The sequence below is a fragment of the Zootoca vivipara genome, chromosome 11, assembly GCF_963506605.1.
Source record: "Zootoca vivipara chromosome 11, rZooViv1.1, whole genome shotgun sequence".
Taxonomy (NCBI): Eukaryota; Metazoa; Chordata; class Lepidosauria; order Squamata; family Lacertidae; genus Zootoca; species Zootoca vivipara.
This window is the reverse complement of record NC_083286.1, coordinates 22385788-22398356: the sequence shown is the minus strand read 5'-3', so window position 1 is coordinate 22398356 and position 12569 is coordinate 22385788.

Genomic DNA, 12569 nt, shown 5'->3' with positions numbered 1-12569 from the left:
TGGCTCCCAAACCAAGTGTTCCAGTTTGCAAACGTTCTTTTGGAGCCTGAACATCTGACGTGGGTTCAGCGGGTTGCAGCCAATTGGAAGCCTTGGTTGCAGCCTTGGGTTTCCAAATGTTTTGGAAGTCGAATGGACTTCCAGAACGGATTCTGTTCAAAGAAGAAGAAGAAGAAGAGGAGGAGGAGGAGGAGGAGGAGGAGGAGGAGTTTGGATTTGATATCCCGCTTTATCACTAGCCTAAGGAGTCTCAAAGCGGCTAACATTCTCCTTTCCCTTCCTCTCCCACAACAAACACTCTGTGAGGTGAGTGAGGCTGAGAGACTTCAAAGAAGTGTGACTAGCCCAAGGTCACCCAGCAGCTGCAGGTGGAGGAGCGGAGACGCGAACCCAATTCCCCAGATTACGAGTCTACCGCTCTTAACCACTACACCACACAAGGTACGACTGTATTAGGAAAGAGGCTGAGAATAAAATGAATGGTATTATATTGCTTTTATAAATCTATTGTGTGACCAAATTTGAAACCTCCAGTACAATAAACCTGGGGATGAGTAGCCAGCAGATTGCAGACCTTGTTCTTTCCCCCTAAAATTATTGGGCTCACCTGAGAGACTATAGGGTTTTCTTACAGGTCAGTACCATATAGTCACTCCTTTCTGGAATCTCAGTGGCAAAAGGGTCAGGGCAGGAGTCAGGCAGAACCTCAGCACACTGACCTGTATAGCAACATAGCAGGTAGGTGCTGTGCCAGTCTGGATTAAATTCCAGCCACAACAATATCATCGTATCCAGTGACAGTTCATCTCTTCATTTTTAAACCACACACTGACTTGAGTTATAACATGCTGTTGTAAGGAGTTTAAAAAGAAGCAGCATTAAGGAGAAAACTCTTATCTTTTTATTGTAAAAAGTGTTTCCAAGGGGTTGAATCAAAAACAGGTTGGGGACACTATGTTGCACTACCTTTGCAAATATTTATCCATGAAGGAAGGTCAGTCTTGCGTTTTCTATGCTAAAATATAACCCATGAAAAATATTTACTTATTCAACACTGGGAAATGTTTTATATATTCTATAAGGTCTCAGGTTTGGCTCAGCTCTTGTTTTGTAAACTTGAATCCTGGTTAAAAGCCCCGCTCAGAAGAAGAGTTTTTGTTTTCTTGTGACAGAGGTCTCCGAAATTCGACATTCCATAGCTCCCCAGCGTCTTTTAAATATTTGAGACTGTCTTAGCCCACATTGCTTTCTTTCTGCTTGAAGTCTTATTCTGACTCTAATGCTTGCTGTCAGTTTAGCCAATTATATAAAATCCCAAGGGATTTTCAAGGCTGGAAGTTTGTTGATTTTAAATACATATATATATAAATGCTATAGATAGATGAAACAATGAAGAACAATATTAGGAGACAACTTTTCAACTCCAGCTTCTTCCGTGGGTGATGGATGGTGGGTGGAAATCCCTTTTTTGGTTCCCAGGTACTTGGTTGCACATCACAATCTCTGAAACATGAAGTACATAATGTTTCTATTAGGCTAATGAGGCTTTTTAAAGCCTTTGATCTTAATCCAACTTAGGTGTTTGAAGCAAAAATAAAGGTGAATTTTATTATGTGTCTAGGCTAGTGGTAGACGTGAAATTTTCGAGCTGGGGACTGGAGCTTTTAACCCCTGCATGTTTTGTTTTGCTTCCCTTGCCTGCTGCTTGCTGATCGGCCCTTACATTGTGTAAATAAAACCTTAATAACTTGGTTGCATGGTGTTGGTGGAGTGAAATGGCTAAAGAGTTTGAGGTGTAAGCCTTGAAGTTTTGGTTGGAAGATGGAAAGGAAATTCTTAGTAAGAGGCTATGCCTTGGGGGGGGGTTAATGGATTTTTGCTGCTTTTCAAATATGGCTGAGATCAGAAAAGATGAATAAAGGACTTTCCCTATATTAAAGATGAAAAAGACTTCAAGGACTGCTCCAATTCAGATTTTAATCTCAGCAATGAACCCCCTAAGGTGTGGCCAACTTTTTATCTCTTAGCTTCATCCCTCTGTTTCATTTAAAGTAATTTACTTGGTTGCCAAGGTTGGTGTAAAGGTGTAAAGCACTCTGGGCACTCTGAAGTTCAATCTAAATGCTATTCTTTTATTTCATACTGAATATGGGAAGCTCATAAAATGAGGAAAGTGCTGTGAATTCCTTTTGCTTAATTTAAATGAGGATCTCAAATGAAGTGAGAAATGAGCACCACTGCACATACCCCAACACCAAACACCTGACAGACTGCCTTCTTCCTTTTAGAGCCTCTCGGGTGCTGAGATCGGCAGAAGGATCCCTCTTGGTTGTTCTTCCACCCTCAGAAACTTGTAACGGCCCAGGAGAGGGATGTTATCTGTGGTAGCCCCTAAGTTGTGGGATTCCCTTCCTATAGAATTAGATCTGGCACCTTCATTATACATCTTTCAAAAAATGCTGAAGGTGCAGCTCTTCACCCAGGCTTTTCACACTTGAGATGTATATTTTTGAGCCCCACCTTATTTTTGAAATTGTATGTCGTTTTACACTGTTTTTAATAGTGTTTTAATGAAGCTTCAGTGTCTAAGGTTTATCTGAGCTCCAGTCTGTCTTGCATTGCTGACCCTTTCACTTCTGACCTTATCTCCTAGATGCCCTTCATTCATAGTTGCTGGCTCTCTCCAAAGTGCTGCCTATGAGCCAACCCAGGCCCTGGGCCACCCTTGTCCTTTCCTGGGCCACTTCCCTGACCCTTATGTTGATGGAGTTAAGTCTTGAATGGATGTTAAGTTGGAGCTAGTGCAAGACTAGTAGTTCATCCAGCTTAGAAAATCTCTTAATACGAAGAATTTTTTTTTAAGCAAAGCTGTTAAGCAGACTGTTTTGATGCTGCTGTTTGATAATAATGGGCAAAGTTGTGCAAAACTGGGGGCAACTTCTCTCTTTCAAACCCTGCAACCTCTAAAGGTCAGGAGAAGTAGAACCTGCCAAGAAGTCCCTGGTAATTAGCTGTGGAGGCAGCAGAAGGAAAAAAAAGATGGAAATAGTGGAAATGACAGTAGTTCATAACTTGGGGAAATTTAAAATCTCCATGCAGAATGTGTTATGATGGTTTGGTGCAGCGGCTGCATTTTAAAACTTCTCTCTGGTGTCCTAAGCAGACACCAAAACCTTGAAGATACGGAGTGTTTGTAACAAACACTGTGTCCGACACGTAGACTGAATCAGAAGTGCGGTTCAGATAACACAGAAATTTGGAGAGTCGTAGAGGTGGCATTCCATGCTGAAGATTTATCAAAGGGAAACGTTGATGAGGGCAGTGACCTGCTAGTGGGAGAATGCTATACAGATTTAGCTTGTGTCATCACTGACACCCTGTTGCAACCAATTAGATTCCAGATCATGTTATCTACGCATGCCGTTCATAAGCCCTGTAAAAACAATGCTGGTATGGAGAATGTGGGAGTTGGGCACCTGTTCTCTTCAAAGAAGCCTATTGGTCCTCCGGGGGGTAAGAACAAGAAAAGAAAGGCAAGTACAGGGATACTTCAGTTGGATCAACTCATAAAGCACACCCGAAAGCATTTAATTGAAGAGTTACCGGTACTTCCTGCCCTTTGCAGCCTGCATGCTTGATGGACACATCTGCTGCTCACCCTTCCATACCAGTCTTCATGGACAAGAAGCAATCGGAAGAGGCATCCATGATGCAGCCAAAGTGGAGCTTCCATGCAGCTAGCAACAAAATCAGAAATTGGAGAGGAAGCCCCTGCATTTATATTTCACCCACAGGCTCTGTTTAAAGAGCCAAGGAAGACCAGTTATAAATCACCTACCCTGTTGTAAGGTCGTCCTATTAAGCCAAGAGGACTACATCAGTGTTTGTGAATTGGCCTCCTAGGAAATGTCGAGTGATAGTGATAAATTACCCCAATAGGAAGCAGCCTTGTGTCTTCTGACTAATTAACTGAAAACGTTATCTATGAACCCGGTCATTGCAAAGACCCTTGGTTAGAAAAGCAATCTGTGCAAAGCTTAGGAGTTATTTGAAGAAATCCATTATTAAAGCCAGGTTGGGTAAGTAATTGGTATGGGGTGTTTTAAACCCCCTCAATCTGTATCATTGTAGGCAAGCTGTTTCTATAGATCCTATACTGTAATTATGGTCATACACTTCCTGTCCCCACTTCCAGAATCTGAATGAGTTATTAACCTTTAAAGTTTACTGGGATTTCCCTATAAAATGGAGTAAGGTGGTGCAGGAGAAATGAGTAAATTGTGCCTGCACTTATTATTAAGAAGTTAAATCTAAAAAAAAAAAAAATAAGCAAAACATGCTCTCTGTAAGAAATCATATTGGCATTGTAGCAGTTCACCCTTCCAGGCCAGTTAACCTGGACTAAGGTAAAGGGGCCCCTGACCATCAGGTCCAGTCGTGTCCGACTCTGGGGTTGCGGCGCTCATCTCGCTCTATAGGCCGAGGGAGCCGGCGTTTGTCCGCAGACAGCTTCCAGGTCATGTGGCCAGCATGACAAAGCTGCTTCTGGCAAACCAGAGCAGCGCACGGAAACGCCGTTTACCTTCCCGCCGGAGCGGTCCCTATTTATCTACTTGCACTTTGATGTGCTTTCGAACTGCTAGGTGGGCAAGAGCTGGGACCGAGCAATGGGAGCTCACCTCGTTGCAGGGATTCGAACCGCCAACCTTCTGATCAGCAAGCCCTAGACTCTGTGGTTTAACCCACTGTGCCACCTGGGTCCCTAACTTGGACTACGGTAGCTAGCAGTAAATTGGTGTCACCTTTGAAATACCATGGAAGCCCAGCTTTGCAGTCTTCCACCAGGGGAAAGGACCATACCAGATGTAACTAACACAAGTATAGGGAAGACTCTCCAGACAGCAACAAGAGAGGAAATGCCCCTTCCCACCTCCTGTAATCCAAGTATTTAAAGCACCCAAGTCTCCCCAATAAATCCTGGGAATCTGTTTGTTAATGGTGCTGGCAATTGTAGCTCTGTGAGGAGTAAACTGCAGGTCCCAGGATTATTCAGAGGGAGCCATGTCCTTTTAAAGTTATGATGTGGCCAAGATCTCTCAAATACCCCAGAAGCTTCTATTTGCATTTCAAACAAACACACAAAGACTTCTCTTTTTTAACAGCAAGTTTAGGCCATAGGAGATGTTTGGCCAACCTTGTCGTCTTAGGATGGGGCTTATGTTGGGTGTTCATTTGCAACACAATTTGAGCTGTTTCTCTGAGTCACATGAAAGCAAAACCTTATTTCCCTTCACACACAGAGAGAGGGGGGCGGGTTAAAATGACAAAAGTGACCTTTTCATCTTCAAACTTGCACCATTCTTGGTGTTTACAAGGATGGGGGGAAATCAACACAGCTATTTAACCCTTTTGTGTGCTTCCTTTGTGAAATGTTATGAATTACTGATCAGTCACTGTGTGAAAGCAGTAGTTTCCTTGTCCTTAAATTTAACTGTCAGGAATTAAAGTGCATGTCAAAACACAGTAAAGGTCAGGCTTGTTGTGTTTTGAAGAGAAAAACAGTGTTGTTTTTCCTTCTATTGAATTTGGGGTTCAAAGAGTATTTAAAATAAATGGTCTGTCACCTTGATGTTAATCACGACACTTCGTCTGTGACAAATTACTACATCAGCTCAAGAAAGCTTAAAAAATTAAACAACCTCCCCTATCCTTGTGATAAACTGACAAGGAAAAAGTAATCAGAAACCTTGACTTTACAGGTTACCAGATGTATAGTTTATATTCTTGAGTGTAGAGTTATCAAAGCAACACCATTTACTAAATCTACAGAAATATGACAGGCACCACAGAACTGAAATTATGTTTCCCTTGCAGTGTATTAAAGTGAAAGAGCATAACAAGATGTTCTGTCTTATTACCTTTAGGGCACAGCTCTTTAGAAAGTCAAGTTAGGAAAATGGTATTTCTGCCAAGATTGTGGAAAGGATCCCATATAGAATCAGCAGGGTCCATAATCTCTCTCCAAGAGATAACCTCAAGCAAACGGGGCTTTGGAAGAGCTCACTTAATGCTTCCTAGTGTGGCACAACTTGGTCACCAAAGGACATAGCAAAAGCAAGAAAAGTTGTGAGACGTTACAGGGCTAGAAAGATGGGACATGTGTTGTGCAGGCTTTTTGCTTTAATATTGTAAGGACTTAAGAAGCCTTGCCCACTGCATTAAGCCATGGATATACTCTGATCTGGTCTTGTCTGCATAGTTTGCCTACCCCCCACAAACTTACTTCTACACAGTAAAGAAAGACTTCTGACTTGCAGCCAGGTAAGTAAATTAAGACCACCCCTTCAGAGAAATTAGACACCCCTAGATTTATTATCCTTCACTGCTCTAAGCACACCCTTTTCAAGATGTTGGAGGAATGGGTTATCCATCTCACTGGGCTTCCGACAAAGGGTTTTTCTCCACTTAAGTATTTTGTAGGTTTCTTGTCAGCTAGTCTAATTCCATCATATGTGCCAAGTCTATTCCATTTTGGATATAACTTTGCCAGCCTCGATCAGATGTGCCAGATCAAAATATCAACAAGGAAAAGATTCACCAATATGGTAATGTTGATAGGAAGGCATGCCCATCATGTTCTAGGAATGAGAGAGTTCTGGAATAATAAACTGGTTTTTAAATAAAGGCCACCTGAGCAAGCGTAGGTTGATGGAGAAGCTGGTGTTAACTGAGGTTAATAAGATATGCCCATGATTAATTCATATTTCAAATAATTGCAAGCTTAAGCAAAGCCATCACATACCTTCCAAGGGAAATAAATGTTTCAGGGTGTATTTGAAAAGGATATCCAGCACTCTTGTCTGTTGTGAGTTCTGATCTTTAAGTTTTCATGATAGAATTGCTCAAGTGATGAGCAACCAACTTTGCTCTCAAGTAAAAAAATGCTTACCTTATACAGCCAGTTTATTAACTAGAAGGCAGAAGGCAGCATCAATATTAGGAAGTTCCCAAGCAACCTCTATTTAGGGCAGGTAATTTTGTCTGAGATCTGAAGTGTGATGTTGGCTGTGGATCCAAGAGAGGATGCATGCAAATATCAGCTCTGGGGGTCATGAACAGGAGAGGGCTGTTGCCTTCATGTCCTGCTTATGGACTTCCTATGCTGTCTGATAGGCCACCGTGGGGAACAGGATATTGGCCTTTGGTCTGATCCAGAGGGGCTCTTCTTACATTTTTAGGATCACGTATGATGCCTTTCTGCTTTAAAGGGGGGGGGGCAGAATAGTTATACTGCCTTTATTCTGCTTAAGGCAAGTCTTTGTACACAGTTCCTGGAAGTTGGGTTGGTTGTTTTTTTATCAGTGATCATGCCTGAGAACATACAATTCTATGGGAAAGTAATGCCATTAGAAGTACTTGGCCCTCTCTAAAGTGGCTGTCACTCATAGTTTCATTTTCTCATGGGGCTGCAAAAGCTGGAATTCGAGATAGAAGATTCCTTTTGATAGTCTTGAACAATCAGTTTGAATTGTAATTTGTACTAGTCAAGGTGTTTCATTTCCACTTTTGGTTTAAAAGAAATAGATTTGGCAGCCTTTCCAAGAGAGAAAATAAGTTGCATTGAACTTGTGCCTGTGCTCCTGTCCCTCGGATCCAGGCGGATTCACTCTTCATAAAGCTATTTAGATTAGATTCCCGGAACAACAAATGCATTCTGACAAGCGTCCCATATAAGAAGGGAGCCAATTATTGGGTCTCCTGAACTGGCATCGCTGTGCAGAATGATACAGAGAAGTCAACCACGTCCGTCAGCTTATTATTCCGACAGTCATAAGGATATTACGTGAAATCCCTGAAGGTAAGTCGATCTCATAAAACCCAAGCTGGCAGAGACTCTGAAGTGCTAATTTGTTCTCACCCTCTCGCTCCCTGCCTGAATTAAGCCAAAGGTCCAAATATAGATGCCCCTGGTTATTGTTAAGCCTGCTGGAATGCTGCTGCGTCGTCCTGATTGAAAGGATAAAAAAGAAAACCGTTGAAAGCAATGTCCTGAATGCCTTACTCTCGGGCTGCAAATGACACAAGAGCAGGGAAATGCGCATACATTATTTACGTGTGACATTCAGTCAAGCGGAGATTACAAGGGCTGCCGTTGGTGCTGCTCTAATTGTGAGATCAGTTAATCCTCGCACCCCACTGCTTGTATGAAGCCTGTAAGGGGGAAATCTACAGCATTCCCTGTATTAAAAGCAATGTCTTTGCATTAACAGAGCCAACCAAAGCTGAGGCTCAGTGACACAACCAAGGCATGCCTTGTCTAGCACAGCCGAATTTTGTTTAGCTTCCAAATGAATGCAAGGCACAGAGCTCCAGACGAGCAAAACGGCTCGGTTCGTCTGCTATGGGTTGCCAAGACCAACCAATTTTATTCTCTTTTTTGACAGCGTTTCACACTCCCCCGCTTCTTGAGCAGTAGGAAGTTCCAGAGCATCCTTCTCTCCCTTCCCCACCCAACCCCAACAACAGGGCTGCTTTTCACATAAAAGGAATGTGCTGGAAACTTACAGGGCAATTGTGATATCTGGATGCAAGCTGAGCAAAGAGGATGTGAAAAATGTTCTGGACAACTGCTAGTGTTAAGGATAGCAGATGTTCTCCCAAAGCTACAGCTTAGATTGGGGGGGGGGCATTTCAGCCCGAGAGGAGTCGGACATCCCAGTAACAGGCTGAACTAAGAAGAAGCAACAACAATGGGTTCTGTTGTTGTGCCATAGGCTACTTTGTGCATAGACTAAGGCAACCCTCTCCGTCCTCTATCCATCCAAGCAAGCAAGAGACATTATCCAAGTTCAAGGACATGTTCCAGCCAGACCTAAACACTTAAGGAGGACCCAAAGCAGGGGCGGTGAGAGGTGTGGCTTCAGGAGAGGAGCTACAGCTAAGCCTGGGCAGACTCCCAAGGGAGGCCTGGAGACCCACATCCAACTCTCAGGTCTGAGGTTCCCCATTTCAGAGCTAGGGCATCCCTTTGAAAGCTGAACTTTGTTGTTTCTTGGGAGTGGCCGACGGTACCATTTAACACTGGTCCTGAAAGACCTACATTGACTCCCTGTTCAAAGTGTTGGCAGGCACTGACCTTTAAAGCTCTGAATGGCCTCGGCCCAGTATACCTGAAGGAGCGTTTCCACTCCCATCGTTCAGCCTGAACACTGAGATCCAGCTCCGAGGGCCTTCTGGTGGTTCTCTGACTGCGAGAAGCAAAGTTACAGAGAACCAGACACAGGGCCTTCTCAGTTGTGGCACCTGCCCTGTGGAACGCCCTCCTATCAGATGTCAAGGAGATTAGTAACTATATAACCTTTTGAAGACATATGAAGGAAGGCCTATATAGGAAAGCCTTTTAATGTGTAATGTTATTATGTTTTGTATACGTTGGAAGCTGCCCAGAGTGGCTGGAGCAACCTAGTCAGATGGGCGAGGTACAAATAATACATGATTTACCATTACAGTATTGTTGTTGTTGTTGTTGTTGTTGTTGTTGTTGTTGTTGTTACCAATTAGCCTGAAACAACAACAGTCCACAGGCACCAGTCTTTTCTATACTACTGGCTACATTCAAACTGCCAATCTGTGTTCTTCCGCCCACACCCAAACAGAATGTGTTTTCCCCTCCTAGTAGCCACAAGCCATTAGGCAAATGGTGAAGCTAAACAAAGTGTGATGTGTCATCTCTTCAAGAGGCAGAACACAATAGCATCCCCATAACACGCTGATCTTAGGTCCAGTGTACAGTCTAGCTCCTCCTAACTCTACATGCATTGCAGGGTAATGCCTACTAGGTATCCAGCGAATAAGTAATACAAATGTTTTAGTCTTGTCTCTGGGCGGATCTACACTCATGGTTTATAACGTTAAGGAAGGGTTAAGGATTGTAGATGGACACATTATGTTCTGCTTTTAGCATTAACCTTGCATTATTAATATGTGATAGCAGAGGGAGCTGCAGAGCAACCAGGAACCGGTAGTAAGTGTCACAGTGGCCGGAGTGGGCTACTTCAGAGTAACGACGCTACGCAGCTCTGCATTTTATTCTTTTATTGGTGCTGCGTATTTACAGTGCTGAAGTCATTGCTATTTACACGGAGTGATGTGGTCAGTCGGTTTCAGAACCTCCGAATGGCTTTTGGCGCGTCTTTCTCCAACACAAAAGCTTTGGCAGACCCATCCTCTTTCCCCTCCTCTTTCTGCGTAATTCCGGAGTTGGGGGGATGGGTCTCCCCCCCTTATTCGCCCCTTCCTGTCCCACCTGGGACCCTGGCTCCTCTACCTTGCCTGAGCCTCGGACACGACTTCCTGCTTCCCCATTGGAATCGGAACTCTCTCTGCTTTCCCCTGTGCTCGGGGATGGGCTTGAACTCAGGAGGGGAGGGACTTCGCGATATCCCCTGTCCCTCACAGTAAGGAAACAGCATTTTAACAAAGAAAACAAGGTATGAAACGCTTTTAATTCACCAGTATGCCCTGTGACATTTTAGAATGATACATCTAATAATGTGTAACAGGTCAGTGTAGATCCAGCTTCTGTTTCTTTGCTAAGCCTGCGACACTCAGCATTCTCCTGGGGGAGTTAACTTCCAGGCAGTGGGACTCAACACACTGTAAGGGCTGGTAAAATTTGGACTCTGTCAACGTATTTGTTCTTCATATATCTGAGTGTTTAAATGGTAAAATTGGATCCCTATCTGCCTGCACTTATCCAGCAGTACATATTTAAGTGCCCAAAATCAAAAAGGGCCGGGGTGGGGGTATATCCTAAGAAATCTATTGATTTCTGCCATTGGGGTGCTTTTTGACCATCCAAGTGTTAACAGATTGGGATAACACATGTCCTGTCGCAGTAGACTTCAACCTTTTCGGACTCAGGACCCACTTTTAACCCAAACATGCATTTGGAGACACATTTCCTAATCTTTTGCCATTTATTTGCATGGTGTTTAGTGCTTCTGTTGTGACCCACCTTGGATCACGCCCTGACCCACCAGGGGTCCTAACCTACCAGTTAAATACCAGTGTCCTGTGGTATTCCCCCCCCCCCAAAAAAATGGTGGGACAAAGCAGTCTTCATTGGATTCCACACCCTTGGCATTTTATTGCTCTGTGAACTTTAGCCAGCAGTGGAGGGGGGGAGGGGGGAGTCCCGCAAAACTATTAATGTAAGGCTTTAAAAACAAAAACAGAACAGGTTGGGGTTAACTATGCATTCAGATTCCTGGTACAGCAGCATCAACCTCCTGTTGCCCACTCCAGGTATTTGAATATCAGCTGCTTGCTTCTCTGGAACCTCTTGTGCCTTGCATACCCCAAGAAGGTAACAGGAGCAAGACACGAGCGGTTTAAAGCTGTGCAGGAAATCAGCCGCATCTCTTAAAATGACAGAGACAACCAAAGGCATCTCTGTGTGGCTGCCTTGCACATGAGAGTCGTAACAATAACAGCAGAGCTGCTTCTGAAAGGGCCGCGCTCCCCAGCGGGAAGTTGCAGGAGCGAGTGGATGAGTAGGCATGTGCCTGTCAGGAGGGCTGGGGTGCACAGTTGACAGCAGTTGCTTCGAGGCAACAGATCCTTGCAAGCCACAGGGCTGACAGCAGCAATTCAACACTCTTGCAGTGTTGCAGCACAAAATATAATGGCTTCACAATAGAATTCCTGTGGCCAAGGGACTGACATTAGCATAGGCCTCCCCATATATAGCTCCTCAACAGCAGACGGTATTTGTGTTTCCAAGCAGCATGCGGAAACTGCTCTGGTGTCTTCAGGCAAATAAAGGCAGTTGTTGGTCTTGCAGGCTGAGGAGCATACTAGGGCTCCAGGTGCAGCGCCCTGATGTCTCTTCCTTAAGCTACTGAGCCAAAGATGGGCTGCAAGAATCCAGAGCTTTTGCATTTTTTGACACCCTGCCTGGAGAGGTAGGTGATGCTGGCATTGAGAGAAACAAATACAGTGGTGCCTCACTAGACGAATTTAATTCGTTCCACGGGTCTATTCTTATAACGGAAAATTTGTCTAGCGAATCCCATAGGAATGCATTGAATATTTTTTTTTTTTTTAAAAATTGCCCATAGGAACGCATTAATTGAATTTCAATGCATTCCTATGGGAAACCGCGATTCACTAGACGAATTTTTCGTAAAACGAATTTGTCTAGCGAGGCAACCTCCGCTAGAAAAATCCTTTCTTTAAGCGAAAATTTTGTCTTACGGGGCGTTTGTTAAGCGAGGCACCACTGTACCAGGCTGCCTTGTCTTTTGAAGCTAGTTCAGCTGCTGGTCCATTTCACATGTCCGTCCCCCCCCCCAACAAAAAAAAAAGCTATTTAGTGGTTTTAGCAGTACCAAGTGGGCTTTTTGTTTGTTTTTGCAGGGGAGAGTGTGTCCTGGGCTCATTATTGGCACTTAATTTATTTGCATGTGTAAACCCCTTTTCCACCCCAGAGTGGCTGGGACAACCTAATCAGATAGGCGGGATACAAATATTATTATTGTTATTTATTATCATCATTATTAATTATT